This window comes from Patagioenas fasciata, chromosome 21 (assembly GCF_037038585.1).
Source record: "Patagioenas fasciata isolate bPatFas1 chromosome 21, bPatFas1.hap1, whole genome shotgun sequence".
In the NCBI taxonomy this organism is placed as follows: domain Eukaryota; kingdom Metazoa; phylum Chordata; class Aves; order Columbiformes; family Columbidae; genus Patagioenas; species Patagioenas fasciata.
In genome coordinates this window covers 8,946,143-8,960,715 of record NC_092540.1, presented here as the reverse complement: position 1 = coordinate 8,960,715, position 14,573 = coordinate 8,946,143, and positions in this window count along the sequence as shown.

Below are 14,573 nucleotides of genomic sequence, written 5' to 3'. Positions count from 1 at the left end.
AGGGGGGTGCAGTGGATGTCACAATGGGCCCTGGGGACAATGGGGGGTGTCCAGGATATCAGAATGAGTCATGAGGACAAGGGGGGGTCCCCATGGTGTCACAATGGGTCCCCAGTGACAAGGAGGGGTCCCCATGGTGTCACAATAGGCCCTGCGGACAAAGTGGGGTCCAAGAATGTCACAATGGGCCCTGGGGACAAAAGGGGTTGCCATAGTGCCACAATGGGCCCTGAGGACAAAGGGGGTCCCCTGGATGTCACAATGGGCTCTGGGGACAAAGGGGGGTGTCGACGGTGTCAAAATGGGCCCTGGGGAAATGGGGCGTCCCCAGGATGTCACCATGGGCCCTGGGGACAATAGGGGGTCCTGGGATGTCACAATGAGCCCTGCGGACAAGGGTGGTACTCACGGTGTCACAATGGTCACTGGGCACAAGGGGGGGTCCCTATAGTGTCACAATGGGTCCTGGGGACAAGTGGGGTCCCCTGAAAGTCACAATGGGCCCTGGGGACAAGGAGGGCACCCCAGGATGTCACACAGGGCCCTGGGGACAATGGCGGGTCCTGGGACGTCACAGTGGGCCCTGGGAACAAGGGGGGGTCCCCAGGATGTCACAATGGGCCCTGGGGACAAAGAGGGGTCCCCTGAATGTCACAATGGGCCCTGGGGACAAGGGGGTGCAGAGGATGTTACAATGGGCCCTGGGGACAATGGGGGGTCCTGGGACATCACAATGGGCCCTGGGGACAAGGAGGGATCCCCAGGATGTCACAATGGGCCCTGGGGACAAAGAGGGGTCTCCTGAATGTCACAATGGGCCCTGGGGACAAGGGGGTGCAGTGGATGTCACAATGGGCCCTGGGGACAATGGGGGGTCCTGGGACATCACAATGGGCCCTGGGGACAAGGAGGGATTCCCAAAATGTCACAATGGGCCCTGGGGACAAGGGGGTGTCCCCAGGATGTCACAATGGGCCCTGCGGACAAGGGTGGTACCCACGGTGTCACAATGGGCACTGGGCACAAGGGGGGGTCCCTATAGTGTCACAATGGGTCCTGGGGACAAGTGGAGTCCCCTGAAAGCCACAATGGGCCCTTGGGACAATGTGGGGTCCTGGGATCTCACAATGGGCCCCAATGACAAACGGGGGCCCCTGAATGTCACAATGGGCCCTGGGGACAATGGGGGGTCCTGGGACGTCACAATGGGCCCTGGGGACAAAGGGCGGTCCTCAGGATATCACAATGGGCCCTGGGGACAACAGGCGGTCCTGGGATGTCACAATGGGCCCTGGGGACAATGGGGTCCCCAGGATGTCACAATGGGCCCTGGGGACAAGGAGGGATCCCCAGGATGTCACAATGGGCCCTGGGGACAAAGAGGGGTCCCCTGAATGTCACAATGGGCCCTGGGGACAAGGGGGTGCAGAGGATGTCACAATGGGCCCTGGGGACAATGGGGGGTCCTCGGACATCACAATGGGTCCTGAAGATAAGGAGGGATCCCCAGGATGTCACAATGGGCCCTGGGGACAATGGGGGGTCCTGGGACGTCACAATGGGCCCTGGGGACAAGGGGGGATCCCCAGGATGTCACAATGGGCCCTGGGGACAAAGAGGGGTCCCCTGAATGTCACAATGGGTCCTGGGGACAGGGGGGTGCAGTGGATGTCACAATGGGCCCTGGGGACAATGGGGGGTGTCCAGGATATCAGAATGAGTCATGAGGACAAGGGGGGGTCCCCATGGTGTCACAATGGGTCCCCAGTGACAAGGAGGGGTCCCCATGGTGTCACAATAGGCCCTGGGGACAAAGTGGGGTCCAAGAATGGCACAATGGGCCCTGGGGACAAAAGGGGTTGCCATAGTGCCACAATGGGCCCTGGGGTCAAAGGGGGTCCCCATGGTGCTACAATGGGCCCTGGGGACAAAGGGGGGTCCTGGGATGTCACAATGGGCCCTGGGGACAAAGGGGGTGTCCCCATGGTGCCACAACGGGCCCTGGGAGGAAGGGGATGGCCAGGATGTCACAATAGGCCCTGGGGAAAATGGGGGGTACCCAGGATGTCACAATGGACCCGGAGGACAAGCGGGGGTCTCCATGGTGTCACAATGGGCCCCAGTGACAAAGGGGGTCCCCTGAATGTCACAATAGGTCCTGGGGACAATGGAGGGTCCTGGGACGTCACAATGGGCCCAGGGGACAAGGAGGGATCCCCAGGATGTCACAATGGGCCCTGGGGACAATGGGGGGTCCTGGGACGTCACAATGGGCCCTGGGGACAAGGGGGGGTCCCCAGGATGTCACAATGGGCCCTGGGGACAAGGGGGGGTCCCCAGGATGTCACAATGGGCCCTGGGGACAAGGAGGGCACCCCAGGATGTCACACAGGGCCCTGGGGACAATGGCGGGTCCTGGGACGTCACAGTGGGCCCTGGGAACAAGGGGGGGTCCCCAGGATGTCACAATGGGCCCTGGGGACAAAGAGGGGTCCCCTGAATGTCACAATGGGCCCTGGGGACAAGGGGGTGCAGAGGATGTTACAATGGGCCCTGGGGACAATGGGGGGTCCTGGGACATCACAATGGGCCCTGGGGACAAGGAGGGATCCCCAGGATGTCACAATGGGCCCTGGGGACAAAGAGGGGTCTCCTGAATGTCACAATGGGCCCTGGGGACAAGGGGGTGCAGTGGATGTCACAATGGGCCCTGGGGACAATGGGGGGTCCTGGGACATCACAATGGGCCCTGGGGACAAGGAGGGATTCCCAAAATGTCACAATGGGCCCTGGGGACAAGGGGGTGTCCCCAGGATGTCACAATGGGCCCTGCGGACAAGGGTGGTACCCACGGTGTCACAATGGGCACTGGGCACAAGGGGGGGTCCCTATAGTGTCACAATGGGTCCTGGGGACAAGTGGAGTCCCCTGAAAGCCACAATGGGCCCTTGGGACAATGTGGGGTCCTGGGATCTCACAATGGGCCCCAATGACAAACGGGGGCCCCTGAATGTCACAATGGGCCCTGGGGACAATGGGGGGTCCTGGGACGTCACAATGGGCCCTGGGGACAAAGGGCGGTCCTCAGGATATCACAATGGGCCCTGGGGACAACAGGCGGTCCTGGGATGTCACAATGGGCCCTGGGGACAATGGGGTCCCCAGGATGTCACAATGGGCCCTGGGGACAAGGAGGGATCCCCAGGATGTCACAATGGGCCCTGGGGACAAAGAGGGGTCCCCTGAATGTCACAATGGGCCCTGGGGACAAGGGGGTGCAGAGGATGTCACAATGGGCCCTGGGGACAATGGGGGGTCCTCGGACATCACAATGGGTCCTGAAGATAAGGAGGGATCCCCAGGATGTCACAATGGGCCCTGGGGACAATGGGGGGTCCTGGGACGTCACAATGGGCCCTGGGGACAAGGGGGGATCCCCAGGATGTCACAATGGGCCCTGGGGACAAAGAGGGGTCCCCTGAATGTCACAATGGGTCCTGGGGACAGGGGGGTGCAGTGGATGTCACAATGGGCCCTGGGGACAATGGGGGGTGTCCAGGATATCAGAATGAGTCATGAGGACAAGGGGGGGTCCCCATGGTGTCACAATGGGTCCCCAGTGACAAGGAGGGGTCCCCATGGTGTCACAATAGGCCCTGGGGACAAAGTGGGGTCCAAGAATGGCACAATGGGCCCTGGGGACAAAAGGGGTTGCCATAGTGCCACAATGGGCCCTGGGGTCAAAGGGGGTCCCCATGGTGCTACAATGGGCCCTGGGGACAAAGGGGGGTCCTGGGATGTCACAATGGGCCCTGGGGACAAAGGGGGTGTCCCCATGGTGCCACAACGGGCCCTGGGAGGAAGGGGATGGCCAGGATGTCACAATAGGCCCTGGGGAAAATGGGGGGTACCCAGGATGTCACAATGGACCCGGAGGACAAGCGGGGGTCTCCATGGTGTCACAATGGGCCCCAGTGACAAAGGGGGTCCCCTGAATGTCACAATAGGTCCTGGGGACAATGGAGGGTCCTGGGACGTCACAATGGGCCCAGGGGACAAGGAGGGATCCCCAGGATGTCACAATGGGCCCTGGGGACAATGGGGGGTCCTGGGACGTCACAATGGGCCCTGGGGACAAGGGGGGGTCCCCAGGATGTCACAATGGGCCCTGGGGACAAGGGGGGGTCCCCAGGATGTCACAATGGGCCCTGGGGACAAGGGGGTGCAGAGGATGTCACAATGGGCCCTGGGGACAATGGGGGGTCCTGGGACATCACAATGGGCCCTGGGGACAAGGAGGGATCCCCAGGATGTCACAATGGGCCCTGGGGACAAAGAGGGGTCCCCTGAATGTCACAATGGGCCCTGGGGACAAGGGGGTGCAGTGGATGTCACAATGGGCCCTGGGGACAATGGGGGGTCCTGGGACATCACAATAGGCCCTGGGGACAAGGAGGGATCCCCAGGATGTCACAATGGGCCCTGGGGACAATGGGGGGTCCTGGGACGTCACAATGGGCCCTGGGGACAAGGGGGGGTCCCCAGGATGTCACAATGGGCCCTGGGGACAAGGGCGTGCCGAGGATGTCACAATGGGCCCTGGGGACAATGGGAGGTCCTGGGATATCACAATGGGCCCTGGGGACAAGGGCGTGCTGAGGATGTCACAATGGGCCCTGGGGACAATGGGGGGTCCTGGGACGTCACAATGGGCCCTGGGGACAATGTAAGGTCCTGGGCTGTCACAATGGACCCTGAGGACAGGGGGGGACCCCAGGATGTCACAATGAAGTCTTGGGACAAAGGGGGTGCCCAGGATATCACAATGGGCCCTGGGGACAAGGGGGGTCCCCACGGTGTCAGAATGGGCCCTGGGGACAAGGGGGGTCCCCCGAATGTCACAATGGGCCCTGGGGACAATGGGGGGTCCTGGGATGTCACAATGAGCCCTGGGGACATCGGTGGTACCCACGGTGTCACAATGGGCCCTGGGCACAAGGGGGGGTCCCCATAGTGTCACAATGGGCCCTGGGGACAATGGGAGGTCCTGGGATATCACAATGGGCCCTGGGGACAAGGGCGTGCCGAGGATGTCACAATGGGCCCTGGGGACAATGGGGGGTCCTGGGACGTCACAATGGGCCCTGGGGACAATGTAAGGTCCTGGGCTGTCACAATGGACCCTGAGGACAAGGGGGGACCCTAGGATGTCACAATGAAGTCTTGGGACAAAGGGGGTCCCCAGGATATCACAATGGGCCCTGGGGACAAAGGGGGTCCCCACGGTGTCAGAATGGGCCCTGGGGACAAGGGGGGTCCCCCGAATGTCACAATGGGCCCTGGGGACAATGGGGGGTCCTGGGATGTCACAATGAGCCCTGGGGACATGGGTGGTACCCACGGTGTCACAATGGGCCCTGGGCACAAGGGGGGGTCCCCATAGTGTCACAATGGACCCTGGGGACAAGGGAGTGCCGAGGATGTCACAATGGGGCCTGGGGACAATGGGGGGTCCTGGGACCTCACAATGGGCCCTGAGGACAATGGTGGGTCCCCTGAATGTCAAAATGGTCCCTGGGGACAAAGGGGGGTCCGCAGGATGTCACAATGGGCACTGGGGATAAAGGGGGGGTCCCCATTGTGTCACAATGGGCCCAAGTGACAAGGAGGGTCCCCACGGTGCCACGATGGGTCCTGGGGACAAGGGCGTCCCCCAGATGTCACAATGGGCCCTGGGGACAGTGGGGTTGCCCAGGATGTCACAATGGGCCTTGGGGACAATGGGAGTCCCCAAGGTGTCAGAACGAGCCCTGGGGACAAAGTGGAATCCTGGAATGTCACAATGGCCCCCAGTGACAAAGGGGTTCCCCATGGTGCCACAATGGGCCCTGGGGACAAAAGGGGTCCCCAGGATTTCACAATAGCACTGGGGACAAAGGGGGGTCGTGGGATGTCACAATGGGCCCTGGGGACAAGGGGGTCCTCATGATGTCACAATGGACCCTGGGGACAAAGGGGGGGCCTGGGACGTCACAATGGGCCCCAGTGACAAACGGGGTCCCCATGGTGCCACAATGGGCCGTGGGGACAAATGGGGTCTCCAGGATGTCACAATGAACCCTGGGGACAAAGGGTGGTCCTGGGACATTTCAATGGGCCCTGGGGACAAAGGGGGGACCCCATGGTGTCACAATGGGCCCTGGGGACAAGGTGGTCCCCCAGATATCGCAATGGCCCTGGGGACAAAGTAAGGTCCTGGGCTGTCAGAATGGACCCTGAGGACAAGGGGGGTCCCCCGGATGTCACAATGGGCCCTGGGGACCAGGGGGGGTCCTGGGATGTCACAATGGGCCCCAGTGACAAAGAGGGTCCTCATGGTGCCACAATGGGCCCTGAGGACAAAGGGGGTCCCCTGGATGTCACAATGGGCTCTGGGGACAAAGGGGGGTGTCGACGGTGTCAAAATGGGCCCTGGGGAAATAGGGCATCCCCAGGATGTCACCATGGGCCCTGGGGACAATAGGGGGTCCTGGGATGTCACAATGAGCCCTGCGGACAAGGGTGGTACTCACGGTGTCACAATGGTCACTGGGCACAAGGGGGGGTCCCTATAGTGTCACAATGGGTCCTGGGGACAAGTGGGGTACCCTGAAAGTCACAATGGGCCCTGGGGACAAGGAGGGCACCCCAGGATGTCACACAGGGCCCTGGGGACAATGGCGGGTCCTGGGACGTCACAGTGGGCCCTGGGAACAAGGAGGGGTCCCCAGGATGTCACAATGGGCCCTGGGGACAAAGAGGGGTCCCCTGAATGTCACAATGGGCCCTGGGGACAATGGGGGGTCCTGGGACGTCACAATGGGCCCTAGGGACAAGGAGGGATCCCCAGGATGTCACAATGGGCCCTGGGGACAATGGGGTTGCCCAGGATGTCACAATGGGCCTTGGGGACAATGGGAGTCCCCAAGGTGTCAGAACGAGCCCTGGGGACAAAGTGGAATCCTGGAATGTCACAATGGCCCCCAGTGACAAAGGGGTTCCCCATGGTGCCACAATGGGCCCTGGGGACAAAAGGGGTCCCCAGGATTTCACAATAGCACTGGGGACAAAGGGGGGTCGTGGGATGTCACAATGGGCCCTGGGGACAAGGGGGTCCTCATGATGTCACAATGGACCCTGGGGACAAAGGGGGGGCCTGGGACGTCACAATGGGCCCCAGTGACAAACGGGGTCCCCATGGTGCCACAATGGGCCGTGGGGACAAATGGGGTCTCCAGGATGTCACAATGAACCCTGGGGACAAAGGGTGGTCCTGGGACATTTCAATGGGCCCTGGGGACAAAGGGGGGACCCCATGGTGTCACAATGGGCCCTGGGGACAAGGTGGTCCCCCAGATATCGCAATGGCCCTGGGGACAAAGTAAGGTCCTGGGCTGTCAGAATGGACCCTGAGGACAAGGGGGGTCCCCCGGATGTCACAATGGGCCCTGGGGACCAGGGGGGGTCCTGGGATGTCACAATGGGCCCCAGTGACAAAGAGGGTCCTCATGGTGCCACAATGGGCCCTGAGGACAAAGGGGGTCCCCTGGATGTCACAATGGGCTCTGGGGACAAAGGGGGGTGTCGACGGTGTCAAAATGGGCCCTGGGGAAATAGGGCATCCCCAGGATGTCACCATGGGCCCTGGGGACAATAGGGGGTCCTGGGATGTCACAATGAGACCTGCGGACAAGGGTGGTACTCACGGTGTCACAATGGTCACTGGGCACAAGGGGGGGTCCCTATAGTGTCACAATGGGTCCTGGGGACAAGTGGGGTACCCTGAAAGTCACAATGGGCCCTGGGGACAAGGAGGGCACCCCAGGATGTCACACAGGGCCCTGGGGACAATGGCGGGTCCTGGGACGTCACAGTGGGCCCTGGGAACAAGGGGGGGTCCCCAGGATGTCACAATGGGCCCTGGGGACAAAGAGGGGTCCCCTGAATGTCACAATGGGCCCTGGGGACAATGGGGGGTCCTGGGACGTCACAATGGGCCCTAGGGACAAGGAGGGATCCCCAGGATGTCACAATGGGCCCTGGGGACAATGGGGTTGCCCAGGATGTCACAATGGGCCTTGGGGACAATGGGAGTCCCCAAGGTGTCAGAACGAGCCCTGGGGACAAAGTGGAATCCTGGAATGTCACAATGGCCCCCAGTGACAAAGGGGTTCCCCATGGTGCCACAATGGGCCCTGGGGACAAAAGGGGTCCCCAGGATTTCACAATAGCACTGGGGACAAAGGGGGGTCGTGGGATGTCACAATGGGCCCTGGGGACAAGGGGGTCCTCATGATGTCACAATGGACCCTGGGGACAAAGGGGGGGCCTGGGACGTCACAATGGGCCCCAGTGACAAACGGGGTCCCCATGGTGCCACAATGGGCCGTGGGGACAAATGGGGTCTCCAGGATGTCACAATGAACCCTGGGGACAAAGGGTGGTCCTGGGACATTTCAATGGGCCCTGGGGACAAAGGGGGGACCCCATGGTGTCACAATGGGCCCTGGGGACAAGGTGGTCCCCCAGATATCGCAATGGCCCTGGGGACAAAGTAAGGTCCTGGGCTGTCAGAATGGACCCTGAGGACAAGGGGGGTCCCCCGGATGTCACAATGGGCCCTGGGGACCAGGGGGGGTCCTGGGATGTCACAATGGGCCCCAGTGACAAAGAGGGTCCTCATGGTGCCACAATGGGCCCTGAGGACAAAGGGGGTCCCCTGGATGTCACAATGGGCTCTGGGGACAAAGGGGGGTGTCGACGGTGTCAAAATGGGCCCTGGGGAAATAGGGCATCCCCAGGATGTCACCATGGGCCCTGGGGACAATAGGGGGTCCTGGGATGTCACAATGAGCCCTGCGGACAAGGGTGGTACTCACGGTGTCACAATGGTCACTGGGCACAAGGGGGGGTCCCTATAGTGTCACAATGGGTCCTGGGGACAAGTGGGGTACCCTGAAAGTCACAATGGGCCCTGGGGACAAGGAGGGCACCCCAGGATGTCACACAGGGCCCTGGGGACAATGGCGGGTCCTGGGACGTCACAGTGGGCCCTGGGAACAAGGAGGGGTCCCCAGGATGTCACAATGGGCCCTGGGGACAAAGAGGGGTCCCCTGAATGTCACAATGGGCCCTGGGGACAATGGGGGGTCCTGGGACGTCACAATGGGCCCTAGGGACAAGGAGGGATCCCCAGGATGTCACAATGGGCCCTGGGGACAATGGGGTTGCCCAGGATGTCACAATGGGCCTTGGGGACAATGGGAGTCCCCAAGGTGTCAGAACGAGCCCTGGGGACAAAGTGGAATCCTGGAATGTCACAATGGCCCCCAGTGACAAAGGGGTTCCCCATGGTGCCACAATGGGCCCTGGGGACAAAAGGGGTCCCCAGGATTTCACAATAGCACTGGGGACAAAGGGGGGTCGTGGGATGTCACAATGGGCCCTGGGGACAAGGGGGTCCTCATGATGTCACAATGGACCCTGGGGACAAAGGGGGGGCCTGGGACGTCACAATGGGCCCCAGTGACAAACGGGGTCCCCATGGTGCCACAATGGGCCGTGGGGACAAATGGGGTCTCCAGGATGTCACAATGAACCCTGGGGACAAAGGGTGGTCCTGGGACATTTCAATGGGCCCTGGGGACAAAGGGGGGACCCCATGGTGTCACAATGGGCCCTGGGGACAAGGTGGTCCCCCAGATATCGCAATGGCCCTGGGGACAAAGTAAGGTCCTGGGCTGTCAGAATGGACCCTGAGGACAAGGGGGGTCCCCCGGATGTCACAATGGGCCCTGGGGACCAGGGGGGGTCCTGGGATGTCACAATGGGCCCCAGTGACAAAGAGGGTCCTCATGGTGCCACAATGGGCCCTGAGGACAAAGGGGGTCCCCTGGATGTCACAATGGGCTCTGGGGACAAAGGTGGGTGTCGACGGTGTCAAAATGGGCCCTGGGGAAATAGGGCATCCCCAGGATGTCACCATGGGCCCTGGGGACAATAGGGGGTCCTGGGATGTCACAATGAGACCTGCGGACAAGGGTGGTACTCACGGTGTCACAATGGTCACTGGGCACAAGGGGGGGTCCCTATAGTGTCACAATGGGTCCTGGGGACAAGTGGGGTACCCTGAAAGTCACAATGGGCCCTGGGGACAAGGAGGGCACCCCAGGATGTCACACAGGGCCCTGGGGACAATGGCGGGTCCTGGGACGTCACAGTGGGCCCTGGGAACAAGGGGGGGTCCCCAGGATGTCACAATGGGCCCTGGGGACAAAGAGGGGTCCCCTGAATGTCACAATGGGCCCTGGGGACAATGGGGGGTCCTGGGACGTCACAATGGGCCCTAGGGACAAGGAGGGATCCCCAGGATGTCACAATGGGCCCTGGGGACAATGGGGTTGCCCAGGATGTCACAATGGGCCTTGGGGACAATGGGAGTCCCCAAGGTGTCAGAACGAGCCCTGGGGACAAAGTGGAATCCTGGAATGTCACAATGGCCCCCAGTGACAAAGGGGTTCCCCATGGTGCCACAATGGGCCCTGGGGACAAAAGGGGTCCCCAGGATTTCACAATAGCACTGGGGACAAAGGGGGGTCGTGGGATGTCACAATGGGCCCTGGGGACAAGGGGGTCCTCATGATGTCACAATGGACCCTGGGGACAAAGGGGGGGCCTGGGACGTCACAATGGGCCCCAGTGACAAACGGGGTCCCCATGGTGCCACAATGGGCCGTGGGGACAAATGGGGTCTCCAGGATGTCACAATGAACCCTGGGGACAAAGGGTGGTCCTGGGACATTTCAATGGGCCCTGGGGACAAAGGGGGGACCCCATGGTGTCACAATGGGCCCTGGGGACAAGGTGGTCCCCCAGATATCGCAATGGCCCTGGGGACAAAGTAAGGTCCTGGGCTGTCAGAATGGACCCTGAGGACAAGGGGGGTCCCCCGGATGTCACAATGGGCCCTGGGGACCAGGGGGGGTCCTGGGATGTCACAATGGGCCCCAGTGACAAAGAGGGTCCTCATGGTGCCACAATGGGCCCTGAGGACAAAGGGGGTCCCCTGGATGTCACAATGGGCTCTGGGGACAAAGGGGGGTGTCGACGGTGTCAAAATGGGCCCTGGGGAAATAGGGCATCCCCAGGATGTCACCATGGGCCCTGGGGACAATAGGGGGTCCTGGGATGTCACAATGAGACCTGCGGACAAGGGTGGTACTCACGGTGTCACAATGGTCACTGGGGACAAGGGGGGGTCCCTATAGTGTCACAATGGGTCCTGGGGACAAGTGGGGTACCCTGAAAGTCACAATGGGCCCTGGGGACAAGGAGGGCACCCCAGGATGTCACACAGGGCCCTGGGGACAATGGCGGGTCCTGGGACGTCACAGTGGGCCCTGGGAACAAGGGGGGGTCCCCAGGATGTCACAATGGGCCCTGGGGACAAAGAGGGGTCCCCTGAATGTCACAATGGGTCCTGGGGACAAGGGGGTGCGGAGGATGTCACAATGGGCCCTGGGGAAAATGGGGGTCCTGGGACGTCACAATGGGCCCTGGGGACAAGGAGGTGTCCCCAGGATGTCACAATGGGCCCTGGGGACAAGGGGGTGTCCCCAGGATGTCACAATGGGCCCTGCGGACAAGGGTGGTACCCAGGGTGTCACAATGGGCACTGGGCACAAGGGGGGGTCCCTATAGTGTCACAATGGGTCCTGGGGACAAGTGGGGTCCCCTGAAAGTCACAATGGGCCCTGGGGACAATGTGGGGTCCTGGGATGTCACAATGGGCCCCAGTGACAAACGGGGGCCCCTGAATGTCACAATGGGCCCTGGGGACAATGGGGGGTCCTGGGATGTCACAATGGGCCCTGGGGACAAGGAGGGAACCCCAGGATGTCACAATGGGCCCTGGGGACAATGGGGGGTCCTGGGACCTCACAATGGGCCCTGAGGACAATGGTGGGTCCCCTGAATGTCACAATGGGCACTGGGGACAAAGGGGGGCGTCCCCATGGTATTACAATGGGCCCAAGTTACAAGGAGGGTCCCCACGGTGCCACGATGGGTCCTGGGGACAAGGGCGTCCCCCAGATGTCACAACGGGCCCTGGGGACAATGAGGTTGCCCAGGATGTCACAATGGGCCCTGGGGACAATGGGAGTCCCCAAGGTGTCAGAACGAGCCCTGGGGACAAAGTGGAATCCTGGAATGTCACAATGGCCCCCAGTGACAAAGGGGTTCCCCATGGTGTCATAATGGGCCCTGGGGACAAAAGGGGTCCCCAGGATTTCACAATAGCACTGGGGACAAAGGGGGGTCATGGGATGTCACAATGGGCTCCAGTGACAAAGAGGGTCCTCATGGTGCCACAATGGACCCTGGGGACAAAGGGGGTCCCCTGGATGTCACAATGGGCTCTGGGGACAAGGAGGGTCCCCAGGATGTCACAATGGGCCCTGGGGACAAAGAGCGTCCCCAGCATGTCACAATGGGCCCTGGGGACAAAGGGGGTCCCCACGGTATCAGAATGGGCCCTGGGGACAAAGGGGGGTCCCCTGAATGTCACAATGGGCCCTGGGGACAATGGGGGGTCCTGGGACGTCACAATGGGCCCTGGGGACAAGGGGGTGCAGAGGATGTCACAAAGGGCCCTGGGGACAATGGGGGGTCCTGGGACGTCACAATGGGCCCTGGGGACAAGGGGGGGTCCCCAGGATGTCACAATGGGCCCTGGGGACAAAGAGGGTTCCCCTCAATGACACAATGGGCCCTGGGGACAAGGGGGTGCATTGGATGTCACAATGGGCCCTGGGGACAATGGTGGGTCCCCTGAATGTCAAATGGGCCCTGGGGACAAGGGGGTGCCGAGGATGTCACAATGGGCCCTGGGGACAATGGGGGGTCCTGGGACATCACAATGGGCCCTGGGGACAAGGAGGGATCCCCAGGATGTCACAATGGGCCCTGGGGACAAAGAGGGGTCCCCTGAATGTCACAATGGGCCCAAGTGACAAGGAGGGTCCCCACGGTGCCACGATGGGTCCTGGGGACAAGGGCGTCCCCCAGATGTCACAATGGGCCCTGGGGACAGTGGGGTTGCCCAGGATGTCACAATGGGCCTTGGGGACAATGGGAGTCCCCAAGGTGTCAGAACGAGCCCTGGGGACAAAGTGGAATCCTGGAATGTCACAATGGCCCCCAGTGACAAAGGGGTTCCCCATGGTGCCACAATGGGCCCTGGGGACAAAAGGGGTCCCCAGGATTTCACAATAGCACTGGGGACAAAGGGGGGTCGTGGGATGTCACAATGGGCCCTGGGGACAAGGGGGTCCTCATGATGTCACAATGGACCCTGGGGACAAAGGGGGGGCCTGGGACGTCACAATGGGCCCCAGTGACAAACGGGGTCCCCATGGTGCCACAATGGGCCGTGGGGACAAATGGGGTCTCCAGGATGTCACAATGAACCCTGGGGACAAAGGGTGGTCCTGGGACATTTCAATGGGCCCTGGGGACAAAGGGGGGACCCCATGGTGTCACAATGGGCCCTGGGGACAAGGTGGTCCCCCAGATATCGCAATGGCCCTGGGGACAAAGTAAGGTCCTGGGCTGTCAGAATGGACCCTGAGGACAAGGGGGGTCCCCCGGATGTCACAATGGGCCCTGGGGACCAGGGGGGGTCCTGGGATGTCACAATGGGCCCCAGTGACAAAGAGGGTCCTCATGGTGCCACAATGGGCCCTGAGGACAAAGGGGGTCCCCTGGATGTCACAATGGGCTCTGGGGACAAAGGGGGGTGTCGACGGTGTCAAAATGGGCCCTGGGGAAATAGGGCATCCCCAGGATGTCACCATGGGCCCTGGGGACAATAGGGGGTCCTGGGATGTCACAATGAGCCCTGCGGACAAGGGTGGTACTCACGGTGTCACAATGGTCACTGGGCACAAGGGGGGGTCCCTATAGTGTCACAATGGGTCCTGGGGACAAGTGGGGTACCCTGAAAGTCACAATGGGCCCTGGGGACAAGGAGGGCACCCCAGGATGTCACACAGGGCCCTGGGGACAATGGCGGGTCCTGGGACGTCACAGTGGGCCCTGGGAACAAGGAGGGGTCCCCAGGATGTCACAATGGGCCCTGGGGACAAAGAGGGGTCCCCTGAATGTCACAATGGGCCCTGGGGACAATGGGGGGTCCTGGGACGTCACAATGGGCCCTAGGGACAAGGAGGGATCCCCAGGATGTCACAATGGGCCCTGGGGACAATGGGGTTGCCCAGGATGTCACAATGGGCCTTGGGGACAATGGGAGTCCCCAAGGTGTCAGAACGAGCCCTGGGGACAAAGTGGAATCCTGGAATGTCACAATGGCCCCCAGTGACAAAGGGGTTCCCCATGGTGCCACAATGGGCCCTGGGGACAAAAGGGGTCCCCAGGATTTCACAATAGCACTGGGGACAAAGGGGGGTCGTGGGATGTCACAATGGGCCCTGGGGACAAGGGGGTCCTCATGATGTCACAATGGACCCTGGGGA